The following is a 19,156-nucleotide window of genomic DNA, read 5'->3' on the forward strand; positions in this document are numbered from 1 at the left end:
CCCGGCTACTTTGCCAAAATTTTGAATCAGCTTGAGTAATTTGGGAGTGGAGTCTATGGGATTCTTTAAATACAAGATCATGTCATCTGCAAAGAGGGAAAGTTTTACTTCTTCTTTCCCTATTTGGATCCCCTTTATGCTCGCATCTTGTCTTATTGCTGTAGCTAGGCATTCTAATACTAGATTGATGAGAAGTGGAGAGAGTAGACATCCTTGTCTTGTTCCTGAGTTAAGAGGAAATGGCTTTAGTCTTTCACCATTAAGTACAATGCTGGCTGTAGATTTGTCATATACAACCTTTATTGTATTGAGGAATGTTCCATGGATTCCTGATTTTTCCAAGACCTTCATCATAAAGGGGTGTTGGATCTTGTCAAATGCTTTTTCTGCATCTATTGAGATAACCATGTGGTTCTTATCCTTGCTCCTGTTGATGTGATGAATAATATTAAATGATTTGCATATATTGAACCAGCTTTGCATCCCTGAAATGGATCCTGTTTGATCATGGTGTATGATTTTTTGGATGGATTGTTGAAATCGACTGGCCAAAATTTTGTTGAGAAGTTTTGCATCATTGTTCATCAAAGAAATGGGTCTATAGTTCTCTTTCTTTGATGAGTCCCTGTCTGGTTTTGGGATGAGGGTTTTGATGGCTTCATAGAATGTGTTCGGTAGTGAACTTTCTCTTTCAATTTCATTGAAGAGCTGGAGGAGTATTGGTGTGAGTTATGCTTTGAAGGCCTTGTAGAATTCGGCTTTAAATCATCTGGTCCTGGAATTTTCTTAGCTGGAGCTGTTTCTATTTCAATGCTTGATTGGGCCTTTTAAGATGGTTTAACTCATCTTGGTTTAGTTTTGGCATGTCAATATTTGCTAGGAAAAGGTCCATTTCTGCCAAGTTGTCAAACTTATTAGCATAAAGTTTTGAGAAGTATTCCCTTATAATGTTGTGAATCTTGGTTGTTTCTGTGGTGATGTTTTCATTCTCATCTCTGAGTTTATTTATTTGGGTGTGTTCTCTTCTTTTTCTGATAAGATTGCTAAGGGTCTGTCAATTTTGTTAATTTTTTTTGAAAAACCAACTCTTTGTTTTGTTGATTCTTTTTTGGATTCTAATTCATTTAATTCTGATTTACTTTTAATTATTTATTTCCACCTACTGGATTGGGGTTTATCTTCCTGTTCTTTTTCAAGGAGGTTCAGATGTCTCATTAAATTGTTGGTTTCAGATCTCTCCAATTTGTTGATATAGGAACTCAGAGCTATAAACTTGCCCCTGAGTACTGCCTTTGCTGTGACCCAGAGGAGCTGGTAATTTGTGTGCTCATTTGTACTCGAGTTTTCTACCCTATATATTTTATATAGATTTAACTGAATTAGGGAAGAAAAGAGGAACAAAAAATAGTGAGACAGGACAAAAGGTGAACCAGTGCAATAGTGATACTCACAAGACAATATATTGGAAATGAACTGTACAACTTGTGGGAGGGGGATTAGGAGGAAAGAAAAGTGGAAGAAAAAAAGGGAAAGGGGTAACAAGTTCAAGACATGTCTTCACTACCTTTTGTATGTAACTGTAACCCCTCTATACATCACCTTGAAAATAAAATTAAATGTATTTATTTTTTCAAATTCTTTTTTTTTTTTTGTCTGTCATGGGGCTTTAACTCTGGACCTGAGTGCTGTCTCTCAGCTCTTCAGTTCAAGGATAGCGCTCTACCACTTGAGCTACAGTGCCACTTCCGATTTTCTGGTGGTTTATTGGAGATAAGAGTTTCACAGACTTTCCTGCCCAGGCTGGCTTTGAACCTTGATCCTCAGATCTCAGACTCCTGAGTAGCTAGGATTATAGGTGTGAGCCATTGACGCCCAGCTTTTTTCAAATTATTTATTGTGATTGATTACAGAATTTTCCAAATTTCACAGTGTTGTGAGATAGTGATGCTTAGTTAAAGTCACAAACACATTCTAACTTTCATGGGGAAATTTTCTATCATGGTCTATAACATTTATGAGTTCTATGAGCTTTGACAATAGAGTTATTTCTTCCACATTGGGTGATATGTACGTTTCTTTTGTTTTGCATAGCATCATCTGTTCCCTCTTTCTTTAAAAGAAAGACTAAACATAGAGTTCCCTATGATCCAGCAATCCCATGCCTGAGTATTTACCTAAATGGTTAGTCCTCTCTTAGTGGAGAAAGGATAAAATTCAAAGTTTAGAAGAAAGCAGTTAGAAAACATGTCATATGCATTACAAAATGTTCATCATTTATATTCAATGACCGGAATTCATAATTTAATTATTTTTATTAAATGGTTGATCCAGTAATGGTATTTTCAGAAAATCTAAAATTGAAAGACAAAAAAAATTCACAACAAGGATTTGTTCCATATATGGAATTCCTATATTTTCATGAGAAAAAAAACTGGCATACTCTTAAGTTTAAACAATGAGGTATAGGTTACCTAGTTTAAAACCATAAAGTGTGTTTATTAAGGTTATCTAAGTCTTGTGATAATGGTACATATGAAAATATATTATTGTGAATCATTGATAATTTGTAAGTTGTATGCTTCTTTGCAAAGGAATGGATCTCAAATATGCCCACATACCTATGAAGAAACATACCATCTTTAGCAACAGTGCTTGTGAAAAATTATATAGAAGTACTGATCAGAGACTCATGTGAAATCTAGTTAATCAGAAGGCTGAAATCTGAGTATTGTGGTTCAAAGCTAGCCCAAGCAGGAAAGTCTGTGAGATTACTATCTCCAATTAATTACCAAGCAGCCAGACATGGAGGGATGATTCAAGTGGTCGACTGCTGGTCTTGAAGCAAAAAAAAAAAAAAAGCTAAGGGGTCTGTGCCCAGGCATTGAATCCAAACTGTGTAAGCAGTTTAAAATAAAAGTGCTTATCAAGCAAATTTCTCCATTATAATTATTAATATATAATTGATAGCAATTATCTTAAATAATCCTAGAATTATGGAGATCTTTTTGCCTTAAGTAATTATATATCCTCTAAATATTGTACAATAAATGTGAATTGGTTAACATAACCAAACAGAGTAAAAAAAAATCAAAGGACTCACCTAAGTTGTTGTAGACACCTTAATTCTAAACCAGTTGATAGCAACAATCATTGAGTAAATACTAATGCTGATATGTTCAACATAAAGGGATTTCATTCACTTGAATTGCTGGTGGCTCCTGCCTGTAATCCTAGCTACTCAGGAAGCTGAGGTCTGAGGATTGGAGTTCAAAACCAACCCAGGCAGGAAAGTCCGTGAAACTTTTATCTCCAATAAACCAAGAGAAGACCAGAAGTGGCGAAGTGGCTCACGTGGTAGAGCACTTGCCTTGAGCTGAAGAGCTGAGGGACAACGCCCAGGCCCAGAGTTCAAGCCCCATGACCGACAAAAGAAAAAAAAAAAGAAAAGAAAGGATAAGAAAAGAAATACTCTAAAATGGGGAACATGAGTGTCCATCTTACAATGGCTTATCAAACACCAAAGATAAACGTCTATTCACTGAGTTGTGGGATGTTCTCAAAGCCTCCTTCAAGTTCTAATGCTGAGAAAAAAATCACTTAGAATACTCTAAATGTGTTAATTTCATGCTTCCTCTATGTAGAGTTAATGAGACTAAATGGGGTACCATTCCTCACACAGTGGTTAACTTGCAGTCCCAACTCCTTGACTGGGAATATAACTTGGGACCAATGTGAAGAATTCATTGAGCAATATGTTAAGACTCTACCTCTAAAACCAAAAGTTAATAATAATGAAGAGGAGCCCTAAGATAGATAATGCTTAAGATTCTCTAGGTACGTTCAATGTGCAATACATATTACTGGTTTTGACTACATATACAGTGTGCTCAAAATACAGTTTGGGTCCTGACCTCTTCCTCAGAACATGATTGAAAAGTTCAAAGTGAACTGAGTTCCTGAATTGAGAGAAGTACATAAAAATGTTTATAGCAATTTGACACTGCTGTGACATTCACGCAGTGATTCATGTATATCTCAAAGAAAGTACAAACTACAGTGGTCACTTCAACATATGGACCAAACATATGCAAATATCACTTAACAGTTCAGGATAAAATGAAAAATAACTTAAATAAAACTGGTCCTTCAAGACACAAAGGTTTAATGGCCTAACTTCCTAGTTACATTGCAAGATACTGAGAGTCTTCCAGAGGCCCCAGTACAATCTGCACCTACAGCAGGTACTTCTGGAAATGCTTCCTGAATTGTAATGAATGATGGTTCAATGTTTTTCATTTACAAAATTAATTGAATTTTAAAAGGGCCATTAGGATCATGATGTCTTTACAATGAAATAATTTACTTAGAGTAGTAGAAGGTTTTGACATTGTGGTTAAAATGAGATGTATTTTGCAGAAGAACAAGCTTCTTAATGTCCTTTAAATGATCCCATGTCTTTTAGCTAGCTGACTTACCCCTAGCACCACAGCCCTCACTAGCTGTGGTCCCCTGGCCCCTTGCAGGAGAAGCTGAGTCAGTCCTATCCACGATGCTCTTAGCCTGTCGCTCACCTGGTTTAACCATATAAAGTTAATTCAAATATCCCCTTTTGTCTATTTTCATCTGTGCTCATCTTCTCTCTCTTACTTTTGCATATTTCAGATTAGAAGGTATTTACCAAAAATAAGAGCTTCACATTTCACTGAACAAATTCTCTGTTAACACCTTAGAAGTTCATTCAGAGCTCAGATAACACTATCATAGAAATCCAAAGCTGAGTCTCCATGCACCCATGTTGTGATATACCTAGACTAAAATTATCATGAATTATCAGCTTAAGTTGGGAAAAATACTTGGCTTCCATATTTGTTACCTGTAAGTATGGGTTAAGTCAGTAAACATACCACATTGGTTATATGGACAAAGACATAAAAAGACAAAGAAAAGAAATACTTATTTTATTTCTTCTTTATTTTATTTTATTTTGCTGGTCCAAGGGCTTGAACTCTGGACTTGGGTTCATTTTGCTCAAGGCTAGCGGTCTACCACTGGAGTCACAGAGCCTTTTCTGATGATAACAGTTTCATGGACTTTCCTGCATGCAGTGGTTTTGAACTATAATACTCAGATCTCAGCCTCCTGAATAGCTAGGATTTCAGGTGAGAACCTCTGGAGCCTGGCAGACATATTATATTTATATCTTCTTGAACTACAATATTGAAAAGAAAATTGAAGTCCCAAACAATTGGAAATCTGTTAGCAAAGACAGGTAGGAGAGGCAGATATGGTGCCTGAGGAATTCTGAACAAGTGGTGGTATGAAGCAAGACCTTTGTAGACTCCTTGATGAATGTGCTATACAGTGACTTGAAAAATATACAGTTCTGTGAGATTATTCAGAAACTATTATCTTGATCCTTGTTAAGATGGCAAGGCAGACCTTATTCAAAAATATTGTGAAGAATGTCAGCTATCACAATTGGAGCAACAAGGCTCAAAGGCACATGAAGATTTATTGCAAATGAGTCAGAGAAGGGGTGTTAGTGGAATGAAAATTAGTAAGAGGAGACTTCAAGGTTTGGAAAAATTCTTGATAAATCAATTTATCAAGCTACATATGGAAAGTGATCAGATTTCAAGGGTAGGGGATGAGAAATTCGACTAGATATTGAAGGTAGATATATCAAGTGTGGGTAGCATCACCTTAAACCAATTTGACAGGATTCTTCACTAAAACTGGGGTAAAACAACAAATGAAATCCAGTCAGAAATTCTGTGTAAAATTTCATTGAGGAGACAGACTTATAAACAGTTCCAAAGAGCTTGTGACACATATTTGTATTATCTATGCTTCTATAGGGAAGTAAATTGTTTAAAATAGACTAAATGTAGGAAATATGAAATACCTAGAGATGAAGCAGGCATATTCTTCTACTCATGGATATTAAAAAATGCTTATTGCATTTTCTATTAATTCATTAAGTTGAAAATACTTGAAAGTATATTGCCAGTTAACCAATTCAAACAACAGTAAGACAACTTCAAAATATAAGTGTTTTTTTTTAATTCAATAGAGAGCCCTGAGGACAAGAGACAAGATTCTTATCCTACATCCTCCCTAGCAGCATCTTGCAGACAGAATTGTTAATTTGAGGCCAGTTGTCTCCCATGAATTTTACCAATGTGTGACAATTACCCAAGTTCCTGGGCTGAGACACAGACCTGCTGTGAAAATTTATAGTGCTCAATAGTCCTCAAAATTTCTCATTTGTTACCCATGGTGAGATGTAGAGGTAGCCTTGAGGAGGGAGAGGATTGAGTACAGAAATGAGAGCAGAAGCATCCTGCACACCAATTTAAGCTTGCGAAAGAGAAGAGCATCAGTTTAACCTTTTGGCAAGGATAAACCATCATTATGCTGTGTAGTTTTGCATGGCAGTATACCCACTGCTTTTAATTTGGGATCTTTCACAATTGTTACCTTGACTGTCAAATGAAGATTATTGTACATGCTGGCCTAATTTTTAAGCTTTTTTTAGATAACATTATTCATAGATTTTCAAAGAGCTGGAAGAGTTCAAAGCATTTAAAATCGTGTGCCATCATTTGTTTAATGTATAGGGAAGCCAGGAAACATTTGCTGTGAAGGGTCAAAAGACAAATATTTTAGGCATAGCAGTTCATACTGTCCCTTCTACAGCCCCTCCACAGGCTTTGGTGTTTGAAAACAACATGACTCTGTTACAAACATAATTTTATTTATAAAAATTGGAATTTGAATTACCCATTTACATACATTTGGCATGTCATTCTTTCCTTACCAAAATTTAGTATTTCTGCATTTGAATTTGCTAAAGAGTAGAGCCTAAATCATGCATTTGCTCTAGACAGATACTGGAAAGCTTTGGGTGTGTTTTGCCTAAAAAGAAATGCACCTTATAGAAGTCCTGCATAGTGTTAGTGTAATATATTCACACTAATTTATTATGGAAGACTTGGTTTGGTAACATTGAGTACTACATTTTTTTCCTTTTTGAAAAACACAGAAACAATCTCTCTTAAGATCACAGTGATAAACAGCATTCTTTGAAGAACAAGAGTGACCAGAAAAAATGACTTAGGTCTCCAGGAGAGCAAGCAATCAATTTCAAGAAAAATGGTTTTATTATAAGGACTGAGATGGTGAGGAATTTCAATCCTCCAGGGTTCCCTGTGGCCCAGCCACAAGGGCTTGGGAGTTGGCAAGTTCATATTGGCCTGTATGATGAACCATGTCCTGGAATGAAAAGTAACCAGTCTCCTCAGGGAATGATAGAGTGCAGCAAACCCCTCATTATGATCTCTTGCCCAAAGAGCCAAGCAATGGCTGACTTAGTTGACTGAAAAAATAGGGGCAAGTAAATGCAATATGAACATAGCATTGTTGTTTATTGCCTAGACTTGTGGTTAGTAGTCCAAGTAAGTGGATTGCCACTTATTATGCCAAAAATAACATTTGAACCCCATATTGTATTCCTATCTTAATGAACCAACCATAAAATATCCAGCCAATATTCAAGATTGGAACTTTTTCTTAAGTCCAGTCATTTTACTACTTGTGCAAAGCTACACTCCCAGATCTTTGGGGTTTCATTTTTATTGTTTTTTTTTCTTCAAATAACTTCTCATGTTTATGCTCAAACCAACCCAGATGATGTTTCTCCTATTTAAGGTCCCTATGTAGTTAAGCTGACATGGGGCTTGACTCTGGGTCTGGGCGTTGACCCTCAGCTCTTCAGCTTAAGGCTAGTGCTCTACCATGTAAGCCACAGTGCCTTTTCTGGTTTTCTGAGAAGTTTATTGGAGATAGGAGTCTCCAGGACTTTCCTGCCCCTGCTTGCTTTGAATTGCGATCCTCAGATCTCAGGCTTCCTGAGTAGCTAGGATTATAGGCCTCAGCCACCAGCACCCGGATTACATCCAACTTTTTAATTTGTGAATGTGGGTTCTTTTGAACTGTCTACTTGAACTGGCCTTGAACCATGACCCTCTTAATCTCTATCTATGAAAAAGCTAGCATTACAGGTATGAGCCATTCTACCTCATTAAGATGCTAGAAATTTGAGACTCAATCTTACACTTTTTAGAGAAGATATTACTTTATATTCAGGGAGGAATGACATATGTTGGACTACATTCTTAACTCTGACTCTCCCTCCAGCACCCCAGATGGGGACATTCCTGGAATATACGAATGTGTGTTTGTCAGGGATGCTACCATAGCAACTATTTATGTGAAAATAACAATCAGTAAGAGGTCATGAGGGAAGTTGGTTTGCATTCCCAAACACCAAAGCTGTCTTTGAACAGATACTGTTGTTCTTCAGACCCTAGTGAAGGGCAGTGCAGTACATCACCCCAAATGTATTACTTTACCATGAGAATTCTTTTAAGCTGAAGGCAATTTGGGGGCTAAAGAAGCAGAATCAAGGGAAGTTCTCTGTTCTTATTTGCCTAAAAGTTATGTATAAAGTTCTAAAGTTACCTGTCACTTCCTCTTTCCTCAACTATGTAGGAAAGAAATAGTATCACTAGAGACAACTTGCAACCTCCTGAGGCCATAGATGACAGTAAAGATGCCCACATTGCAAGTATTACTAATCAGAGTGGAAGACCAGTTTCCTGTTGAAACGAGGAGGATTGTTAAAGGGATTAAGAAGGAACAGAAAGACTCAATTCTTCAGCCTAAAGGCAGGATTCAGACTTTCAAAGACCATCTTCTGGCTCCTTCTCAACAAGAGAGAACAAAAATTAAACAATGAGGACAACTCTTCACCACTATCAGCCTGAAGATGGTACCAGAAGACTCTATAATAACAAGATCATCAACAACTTACTACTCTTTATCTATTGCCTTCCATAAAGTTCCTTCCATTTATCTTGTCTCTTCCCTAAAAATGTGTTGTTCTTTGTTGAAGATTGCATAATGCACATGTTTACATGAAATACACAACTAATAAATGTCTATATGTTTTCCCCCTCTTAGTCTTTTATAACAAACATTCTTCTGATGAAATATGCATGGGGCACTGGTCTTCCTTGTCCTACACTACCCTTTATCTTCCATCAGTTTTTTCATATATTTGGCTTTTTACAATTTGCCAATTTTTTAACTTTAAGGTCAAAGTCCTGTTCCTTTTCCTTGTAACTACCCAGAAAATATATTTTTCTTTAACATTCGATGAAACCAAAGTTCTAACCACTTCTTTGAATTGCTCAGCTTTCCGTTTGCCATGTATATGTATGATGCACATGTCATTAAAGTCATGATTGTTTTTCTGTTAATTTGAATCTTGTCAGGTTTTAAAAGAGTGGTTTTTTTTCTCATTTTAAAAGACTCTAGGCAGTGATTTATGAGAGGAAAAGGGCAAATACCAATCTTTATTGAAGGGTGAAAGGGACATTAAAAATTAAATAAAATGACTAAAATTGACTTTATAGAAAAAAGTCCAAAGCATAATTCTATTGAATTACTAACTAAAGTATTTATAAGTTTGCAAGCATTTTCTTTCTTTTCTTTTTTTTTTTTTTTTTGGTCAGTCGTGGGGCTTGGACTCTGGGCTTGGGCACTCTCCCTGCACTCTTCAGCTCAAGGTGAGCGCTCTACCACTTGAGCCACAGTGTCACTTCCAGTTTTCTAGTGGTTTTTATTGGAGATAAGAGTCTCAGGGACTTTCCTGCCCAGGCTGGCTTTGAACTGTGATCCTCAGATCTCAGCCTCCTGAGTCTCTAGGATTACAGTTATGAGCCACCGGCTCCTGGCATTGCAAGCATTTTCTGAGTTCTACATCTTAAATTACTAAGTGACTCAATACAAATACTTCCTAATTGAGGAAATGGAAAGACTTGAAAAAATTTTATTAAGTGAAGTAAGCCAGGCCCAAAGAAACATAGATCCACTGGTGTCCCTTATTTGCAATATCTAGTATATGTCTGAGTCAAGCTGAAAAGGTCAAATAAGGTGATGTTAGGAAAATGAACCCTTATAAGATTATTTCTTTGTTGCTTTGTATGTCCCTCCCCCACAGTATAACCCCTGCTTTCACTGTATTTGATGTCGGTATAATTTGTTGAGGGGAAGGGGAAAAACAAGTTGTTTAAATAACGATACAGGTGGATCCGCTGCAACAATGAGAAGTACAAGTTGTTATGTCAAAAAGGAACTTTACAACTTTGGTGGGGGGGGCAGGTAGGATTGGGTGGGGGGGAGGAGGAGGATGGTAAGGGATGGGAAGGGGAAACAAAGGAGGAGGCTACAATGCTTGATAAGAAATGTACTCATTATCTTGCCCATATAATTGTAACCCCTCTGTACACTATTTTCACAATTAAAAAATAAATAAAAATTAAAAAAAACTTCCTAATTGATACCTATCCCCAGTTTCCTTTCTAGATTTGTATCATGAAAATTACATTAACATAGTTTTGTTCTGGCATCAATTCCAATAGCATGTATGTGTGTATGGTATATTTTCTTTGCTACCATAGCCACAGCATCTCAAAAGCCATAGCGTTTTGTGACTCCTTTGAATAAAGAATTTGAACTCTAGGGCTGGGAAGGTGGCTCAGTGGTAGAGCGTTTGCCTTGCATGCATGAGGCCCTGGGTTCGATTCCTCAGCATCACATAAACAAAAAGAAAAAAGCCGGAAGTGGCATTGTGGCTCAAGTGGTAGAGTGCTAGCCTTGAGCTGAAGAGCTTAGGGACAGCGCCCAGGCCCAGAGTTCAGGCCCCACCACCGGACCAAAAAAAAGAAAAAGAATTTAAACTCTACTATGTGACAAAATGCTCATGAAACACAGAAGGTACTCCCTGGAAGTGCTCCTGCTTTTAGGCACATGTCTCAAGCATTACACATAAAATTCTACTATTTCCACCACTGTGAAACTACACCCTATTCACCTAATAGGTCCTCACAGTCATCTCTTACCACTAATACCCTTGTATATTTAAAAGGAAAACATCTAAAAGTGTCATGTTTTTGTTTTACCTTTTGTGTTGTTTGTTGATTTATCTCTATTGAGAGGATAAGGGGTCACAGAAATGGAGGGACAAAGGGTGAACAAATGCAGCAGTGATATTCACTAGACATTATATTGAAAACAAACTATACAACTTGTGGGTAGATACAGGAGGGAAATCCTGGGAGAGATTGAGGGAAGGAGTGGTATTGTTCAAAAACAAAGGAACTCTTTATCTGACATATAACTGTAATCCCTCTGTATATCACCTTTACAATAATGATAAATCACTCATTAAAAAATGAAAGTGTCATATCCACAAAGTTTCTATCTACTGTCCACTTTTAAGCATAAGACCCACAGTGTCTTCCTTATCCTATTTCAACTATCAAGAACTTAGGTCTATTGTAAGCCCACATATAGTTTGCAATCATACACTACCAATCAATGAATATCTTTATGTTTTCAGACTGTTCCAGTGAACTGGAACAAACAAACAATTCAGTCATCTGCATAATCAACTCTAATATAAAAACAGTGGATTTTTATTTGTTTATTACTTAATAATGTTCATAAAGATTGAGTTCAAGCTCTTCCCTACTCTACTATCAATCCTAAACTACTTTGCCATGAACTTCATGGATGTCATACCTTATTCTTATGCCATGTGATTCTCAGTCCTCTAACACTCTGTGACATTAAATTTCTGCCTTGGTAGTAGTCTATTTTTTTAGTAAGCCCAACTAAAAAGCTTGATTTAGCTTTATTTGAGCAAAAAAACACCATGCTGGTGTCTTTTAGGAGAATTATCATTTGTTAAACAAATGGAAAAGTACTTGTTTATCTATCATTCTTTTTTTTTTTTTTGTCGGTCATGGGGCTTAAACTCTGGGCCTGGGCACTATCCCTCAGCTCTTCAACTTAACACTAGTACTCTACCACTTGAGCCACAGTACCACTTCCAGTTTTCTAGTGGTTTATTCGAGATAGGAGTTTCACGGACTTTCCTGCCCAGGCTGGCTTTGAACCATGATCCTCAGATCTCAACCTCATGAGAAATTAGGATTATAGGCGTGAGCCACCGGTGCCCCACTTTGTCTATCATTCTTATATCTTGAATCATTTATAGTTAGGTTCTTAGCTATATTTATAGCTATCATCTTGCAGCCAAATTTGATAATAAAATTATTATTACAACACTAGCTAATATCAATTAGCTGTTTAGTTAAGAGCTCTTACAACCGCTCAGTGAAGTACCAACTATTTCTATTCTAACTTTAGAAACACAGAAACACAATAATAGAGAATTATAATGATTTGTCCAAGGCCTTACATAATGAGACTGAGACTTGAGCCTAGGCAGTGTGAATCCAAAATTTGGTTTCTTAGACATACTCCTTTTCTTCCAGAGGCCATTGCTATTGGTGAACTTGAGGCTTTAAGTCTCTGTTGATTCATCAAACATGAAATCTATCTACATGAAACTCTAACAAGCAAAAGGAGATTGAGTTAAGTTAAAAATGATAAGAAACTTCATAATTTGTTTATGGCATAGGGCATTCAAATTATTGTCCAATTTCCTTTGCAAGTTTAGTTTTATTTATTTAGCTTTATTTATTACAAATGGTGTGATTATGTCTTTCTATTAACTCACAACTGGATATGAAACATACAACTTCATCATTAATGACCTTATGTATTCATTTTAGCAATTGTCACTCAAATGAGAATTTGGATTCAAATTAAAGATAAATTAATATAATTCATAGTCTCAAAAATCCTTCATATCTTCCTACTTATTTTCCAATGGATTTGCATTTAGGTCCATTGCCTGGAGGCCTCCATATTTTGAAAGGATATAAAAATTATTTTTAATCTGTTATCTTATTTTCAGTAACGGAAGTATCAGGAGCAAAATTATCCAATAACTTTGGCTTGGAAATACTATACCTTACCTGGAAACAAGTGTCCCTATTACTTAATCCTGTGTGTTTCAGCTAGACACACCATCACTGACAATGGACAGGTAGAGATTGAAATTGAAAAAAAGAAGTCTTATTACAAAAGCCTCCCCTAGAGGAGATAATTCTCACACAGAAAATAGAAGTCACCAGAAAAAACAAAAAGGTGTTTGGTGGCCAAAAATATTTTACTATTCCCATCTGACTCTAGAATTAACCAATTAACAAGTTAATGAACATTTTCAACTGCTTTGATTGTGGGGAAATATTTACATTGTTTTAGTTGAAAGTGATTTTTTTTCTTTTTGAATTGGAAGCTTTTGCATGCTAAAAATCGGTGAGAAAATGTTTCTCTGTGGCAGTGAATTTGCTGAAAGCTAGTCTGGGCTGGAAAAGGAAGTATTCTTAGCAGGTAGTGTTAAATTCAACCCTGGATCCCCTGAAGGGTTTCCTTATTTGATTGTTCTCACGCACACAGAGAGTTATTGAGGCTGAGATGAGGCTCACATCATATTATCTTTCCCAACAACTCTCCAGAGGATAGTGAAAGTCTTGGTCATGACACCTCTCTCTCCACTCCAGTATTAGATACTGGGAATCAGCAGGTCCAGACCTTTATAGACTCTTGAGAAAATCTTTGTTGTCATGGTTCATTGTGAAAATGTACCCAAAAACTTTACCGAAGTACTTAACAATTTGCTCTAAAAGAATTAAATTATGGAACTTGGTTATTTAAATTTATTTTTTAAAAAATCTCATTTAACCAGGAATTCCAGTGAAATAAAGGCTTAGAAATGAAGGTTGCTAGAGGACAGATCAAATTTTAAGGACAATAAATGATATTTAATTATCTAGATGAACCAGAGCCAATTAACCACATAAAGTATTCCATAATATTTCTAGATATTCGAGGCTGAATCTAATTTTAAAAAGAGAAATACAGAAAAATTAAAAAATAAAACAAAAAGAGAAATACAATATTTGACAAGAAATGTACTTACTACCTTACATATGGAACTGTAACACTTCTGTGTATCACCTTGACAATAAAGTTTAATTAAAAAAATAGAAATGGCTTGTTTTAGCGTGCTGTCTATTCCTTCTTTTAATAAAGAGGCCTGTCATTTGCCTTAATACTTCTCTATCTCTACTACTGCTTTGCCTTCTTATTCCTTCCTCTTATATATGTATTATTTATCCTTGATTTTCTTTTTTTATTCTAGAAAAGAAATTTTAAACCAAAAGAAATCCATATAGAAGTGACACTGAGCTACAGATACAGATAATGACTGCATAATTTCATGCTTTTTAAGCAAATGAATCCACTAAGTCATATTCAATGTGCCTATGCTATTGGTTTTTCTCTTCCTTACCTTTGTCAATCATTTCCCTGAATTCTTATTCAGATAACAGCACCACAAAGCATCTAATTGTCCTCACTGGTTAAACCAGTCATTAAATGTACCTTCTATGTATTATTATTTCTGCTTTTCCATATCTCAAGCCTTTCAAATCCATGTTTTTCACTTATTTCTTCTGTTGAAAATAAGGATCAATATAAAGATAAATACTAAAAATTTAGAACTAAAATTTAGAATAAGAATAAACATTTTTCTTACTGTTCTTCTTTGGGCTTAAGAAACAAAGAGGTACTGGGCTGAGAAGTTGGCTCAATGGTAAAGTGTTTGTATGAGGCCCTGGGTTCAATTCCTCAGCACCACATAAGCAGAAAAAGCTGGAAGTGGCGCGGTGGCTCAAGTGGTAGAGCACTGGCCTTGAGCTGAAGAGCTGAGGGACAGTACCCAGGCCCAGGGTTCAGGCCTATAACCGAAAGAAAGAAAGAACGAAAGAAAGAAAGAAAGAAAGAAAGAAAGAAAGAAAGAAAGAAAGAAAGAAAGAAAGAAAGAAAGAAAGAAAGAAAGAAAGAAAAAAAGAAAGAAAGAAAGAAAGGGGTACTATTCCAAACTGAAATATGTTGTGTCTGATGATGCCCCAACTTGCATAGCCTAAATAGAATGACATACAACATTGAGTATCAAGATTAATATATTGAGTACTACTTCCCTCACATTGTCATTTTTGTGGCATTTTAATTACTGCCTTTCGCTATTTATACATAGTGCCAATCCATGTGATCAAACCAAGGTCACCCACTGAAGTAGCAGTAATACTCCACTGAGTATCTGATCCAGTGTCACTGGTCTCATTTTACTTTCAAACATAGTATAGAAAAGTATAATATATACACAGAGATACATATATTTGTATATGTATGTATGTATATATGTATAAAAGTACATAGAGATATACTTTTACTCTCTACATCTCATCATTAATTTAACTATTATTGAAGTTAATTTCTGAACCCAAGAAATAGTCAAAGTAATGATGAAATATAGAGAGTAAACTTGCAAGAAATGAGAATACCTGTGTACAACTTGGGAACTCTTACTTAGCTGTAGAAGTTTTAATATTTTCTGTCTAATCAGAAGCCTGTTATTTACTACACTGTTGAAGGAAGCTCAGAGGTGTACAACAGAATGTTAGAAATTTTAGGACTGGATATACAAAATCCCTAACAATGCCTTCAAATGTCAGTTGGCTATAAATTCTTTTATTTTTTAATGAAATATAGTGCCTTGAAAGTTGACATACTTTCCAAGCATGTTTACTAACCTGCATCACACCCACCCCCTTACACTTACACATATAAATATATTCTACAAATATTTAAATAATATTATTGATGGAAATATCAAAAAAGCAAATAGGATTCTACTTTTTAATATTTAGCTTAAAAGAAAACAATCATAAGGCATAACAAATCTAATTACCATAAGATCATGTACTTGAAAGGTTTTTATTTTCTTCTTCATATTACAAATTCAAAATTTGGAGGAAGAAGAAAGGATCTTTCAAAGAATGAAGGAAAAAGAAGAAGAAAAGAAGAAAAAGAAGGAGGAGGAGGAGGAAGAGGAAGAGGAGAAGGACAAAGATTGTGTGCTGACGACTATATAGTTATTAAAGGATGAGCAGAGAATAGTTAGGTACATATTCTTAGGTAAGTCAACATAAGCTTTTTGTACCTACATTTCAGTGGCTGTGGAAAACAAATGAAAGCACATTTTGTTTTCAATGATTTAATAATTTATATGTCTATAAATATAAGTATTGCCTAGCTTTTCTTGAAGTTATAGCTCTGAAGACTATGAAAATTATCCTGAATCAGAATAATTTTGGGAACCAAACAAGACTAAGCTCAAATAGTAGCTGTTTAAATTTCTTAATCACCCAGCTTACATGCCCTTAAACATTGCTGGGAGGAAGAAAAAGAGTCAGTTTCATTAGGAAGTATAAATTTGTGCATCTTTAGCATCGATTGGTGTCCATTTTCCTAATGAGTAATAGCCACTCTACATCCTGAATGGAGTGAAGTATAAGTTAATTCTTAGAGAAAAAAACCCCAGCAAATTCTATACTATCATATTCTTTATTATAAAAAGTAAGTGGCTCATACCTGTAATCCTAGCTACTCAGGAGACTAAGATCTGAGGATCGTAGTTCAAAGCCAGACTGAGCAGGAAATTCTGTGAGACTTCTATCTCCAGTTAACTCACACCACAAAAGCCAGAAGTGGCGCTGTGGCTCAAGTGGTAGAGTGCTTGCCTTACATAAAATGCTCAGGGACAGCACCCAGGTCCCTAGTTCAAGCTTCAGGTCTGGCACAAAGGAAAAAAAATAAGGGTAAAGGTATTGGGGGGGTGTTAATTTGAACAACTAGAAAATTTTCCTTCAGCAAATTTTCTTTTTTTTTATTGTTAAAATTCTCAAATTTTCTTTTAAATTGTTGTTTGACTATATTTTTACTTTGGAAAGTTCTATATCTTTTTGAAGTCTACCATTGTCTAACAAAGAGAATGAATGTGGTCCTCAGGGAATATTTTCCAAACATTTGTTTTGCCTGGTCAATAAAGTGTGGGTTGTTTCCTTTGCAAAAATGAGATAATTATATACTTCCCATTCATTTTAATGGGCTTGGCTAGACTTGAGCCCCTACTTAGCCTTGGTTATAATACAGTATTCATTTCCTCAGCTAGTTGTTATTGTTTCAAGAGCAATTCATCGTTTTGAATAATGAGGTAACTCTTGGTGAGAATCACAAAAGCAATTCTTGCCAGCTGGCATTTGTCAGTGAGTAATATATCGCCAAAGGGAGTAGAGCCTTTTGATGGGTAAGGCTAATATATCATCCCAACGAAATGCTGTGATGATATATTGAAGATGATCAGGATGTCCAAGAAAGAGTTGGGGCCTTTTATTCTTTTCGCAGATGAAAAAAAAAAGATGTAAAGGAAGGAGAGGGGTCTTTTAATTTAGAAAAGTCACAAAGCACCTGTAGGTTCTTCAATTACAGGTGTGTCATTGGTGATTGGTGACATAAAGAAAGAATGGTTAAAGGGGTGAAAATTTTTTCTTCAAAAGAAAGAAAGAAATATCGTCCCTATTTTTAACCATTATAAGGTAGTAAGACAACTGTATACCAAATCTGACTTTGTGCAAAATTACCAGGCAAAGGAGAGCCTTGCCTTAATAATATTAAGCAAATAAAACTGTAAGGAAAAAAAATCTCCTTTACAAAAGGCTCAGTACTTTTCCCTCTGGGGGATAGATTTGGAAAGGCTGCTCTTACAGGCCTCATGGGTATCCAACTTAATAGATGATGTCTCCAGTTGCTATGGTAATAAAAAATTGCAGACTTCCCCATCTAAAATATAATAAAGTTAACTTTTACATGATAAGCAACGTTTTACTATAATGTAAAAATCATAGGTTTAGAAGTATTTGGTAAGCTGGGTGTTGGTGGCTCACACCTGTAATCCTAACTACTCAGGAGGCTGTGATCTGAGCATCGTAGTTCAGAGTCAGCCCGGGAAGAAAAGTCTGTACGACTCTTATCTCCAATTAAGCACTCAGAAAACCAGAAGTGGCACTGTGGCTCAAGTGGTAGAGCAGTAGCCTTTAGCTGAAGAGCTGAGGGACAGCACCCAGGCCCAGATTTCAAGCCCCACGACCACCAAAAAAAAATATTTTGTTTCCCAGTCTTCAGATCTTCAGAGAGAGCTCAGTCACACTGTACACTCATGTGTACCGATCTCAAGTCTTACTCTAACTTAAAAGTTTCTTGAATTTGGGTTGGGAAGGTGGGTCCATGGTAGAATGCTTGCCTTGCATGCATGAGGCCCTGGGTTCAATTCCTCAGCCCTACATAAGGAGAAAAAGCCAGAAGTGGTGCTGTGGCTCAAGTGGTAGAGCGCTAGCTTTGAGCTGAGGAGCTGAGGGATAGTGCCCAGGCCAGGAGTTCAGGCCCAACAACCGACAAAAACAAAAACAAAACAAAAAAAAGTTTCTTGAATTCTTCTAAGTACCCCGGACCTTTTTTTCACTAGTACATAGCTGCAATTTAAAGTATTTCATGCAATCCCTCTACTCCTGGAATTAGCATGTATGAATATTCATAGCCTAAGATTGAAGCCAGTACTACACAGAGGACCAATAAGAGGTCAGGTAAAATGGATTACATTTCTAGTGATGTTTTTTGGTTTTCAGAGCTCACAATAGTCATTGTTCATTAGCTTATTTAAAAGTTTGAAGGACAATAAAAGGCAACTTATCATAATACTGTTGAATATAATATTGAGGAATCAGAGTTCAAGAAGGGGAGGAAAGAAGCTGCTGTAAAGAATTGACCAAGCCTACAATGGACACATGAAGAAATGCTCAACCTCCCTAGCCACAAAAGAAATGCAACCAAAACAACATTGAGATTCCACCTCACCCCAGTTAGAATGGCTATAATCAAGAGATCTAATAACAATAGATGCTGGAGAGGATGTGGACAGAAAGGAACTCTACTGTATAAATTTGGTGGGAGTATAAATTTGTTCATCCACTTTGGAAAGTAGTACGGAGGTTCCTCAAAAGCCTCCACAGAGTACTCCCCTATGACCCAGCAATCCCACTTTTGGGCATTTACCCAAATGATCACAAACAAGATCATACTAAAGCTACTGACACAACTATTTTTATTGCAGCACTTTTTAGCATAGCTAAGATATGGAACCAACCCAGATGCCCCTCAGTAGATGAATGGATCAAGAAAATGTGGTCTATATACACAATGGAATTCTATGCCTCCA

Source organism: Dipodomys ordii, unplaced genomic scaffold (assembly GCF_000151885.1).
Source record: "Dipodomys ordii isolate 6190 unplaced genomic scaffold, Dord_2.0 Scaffold52, whole genome shotgun sequence".
In the NCBI taxonomy this organism is placed as follows: domain Eukaryota; kingdom Metazoa; phylum Chordata; class Mammalia; order Rodentia; family Heteromyidae; genus Dipodomys; species Dipodomys ordii.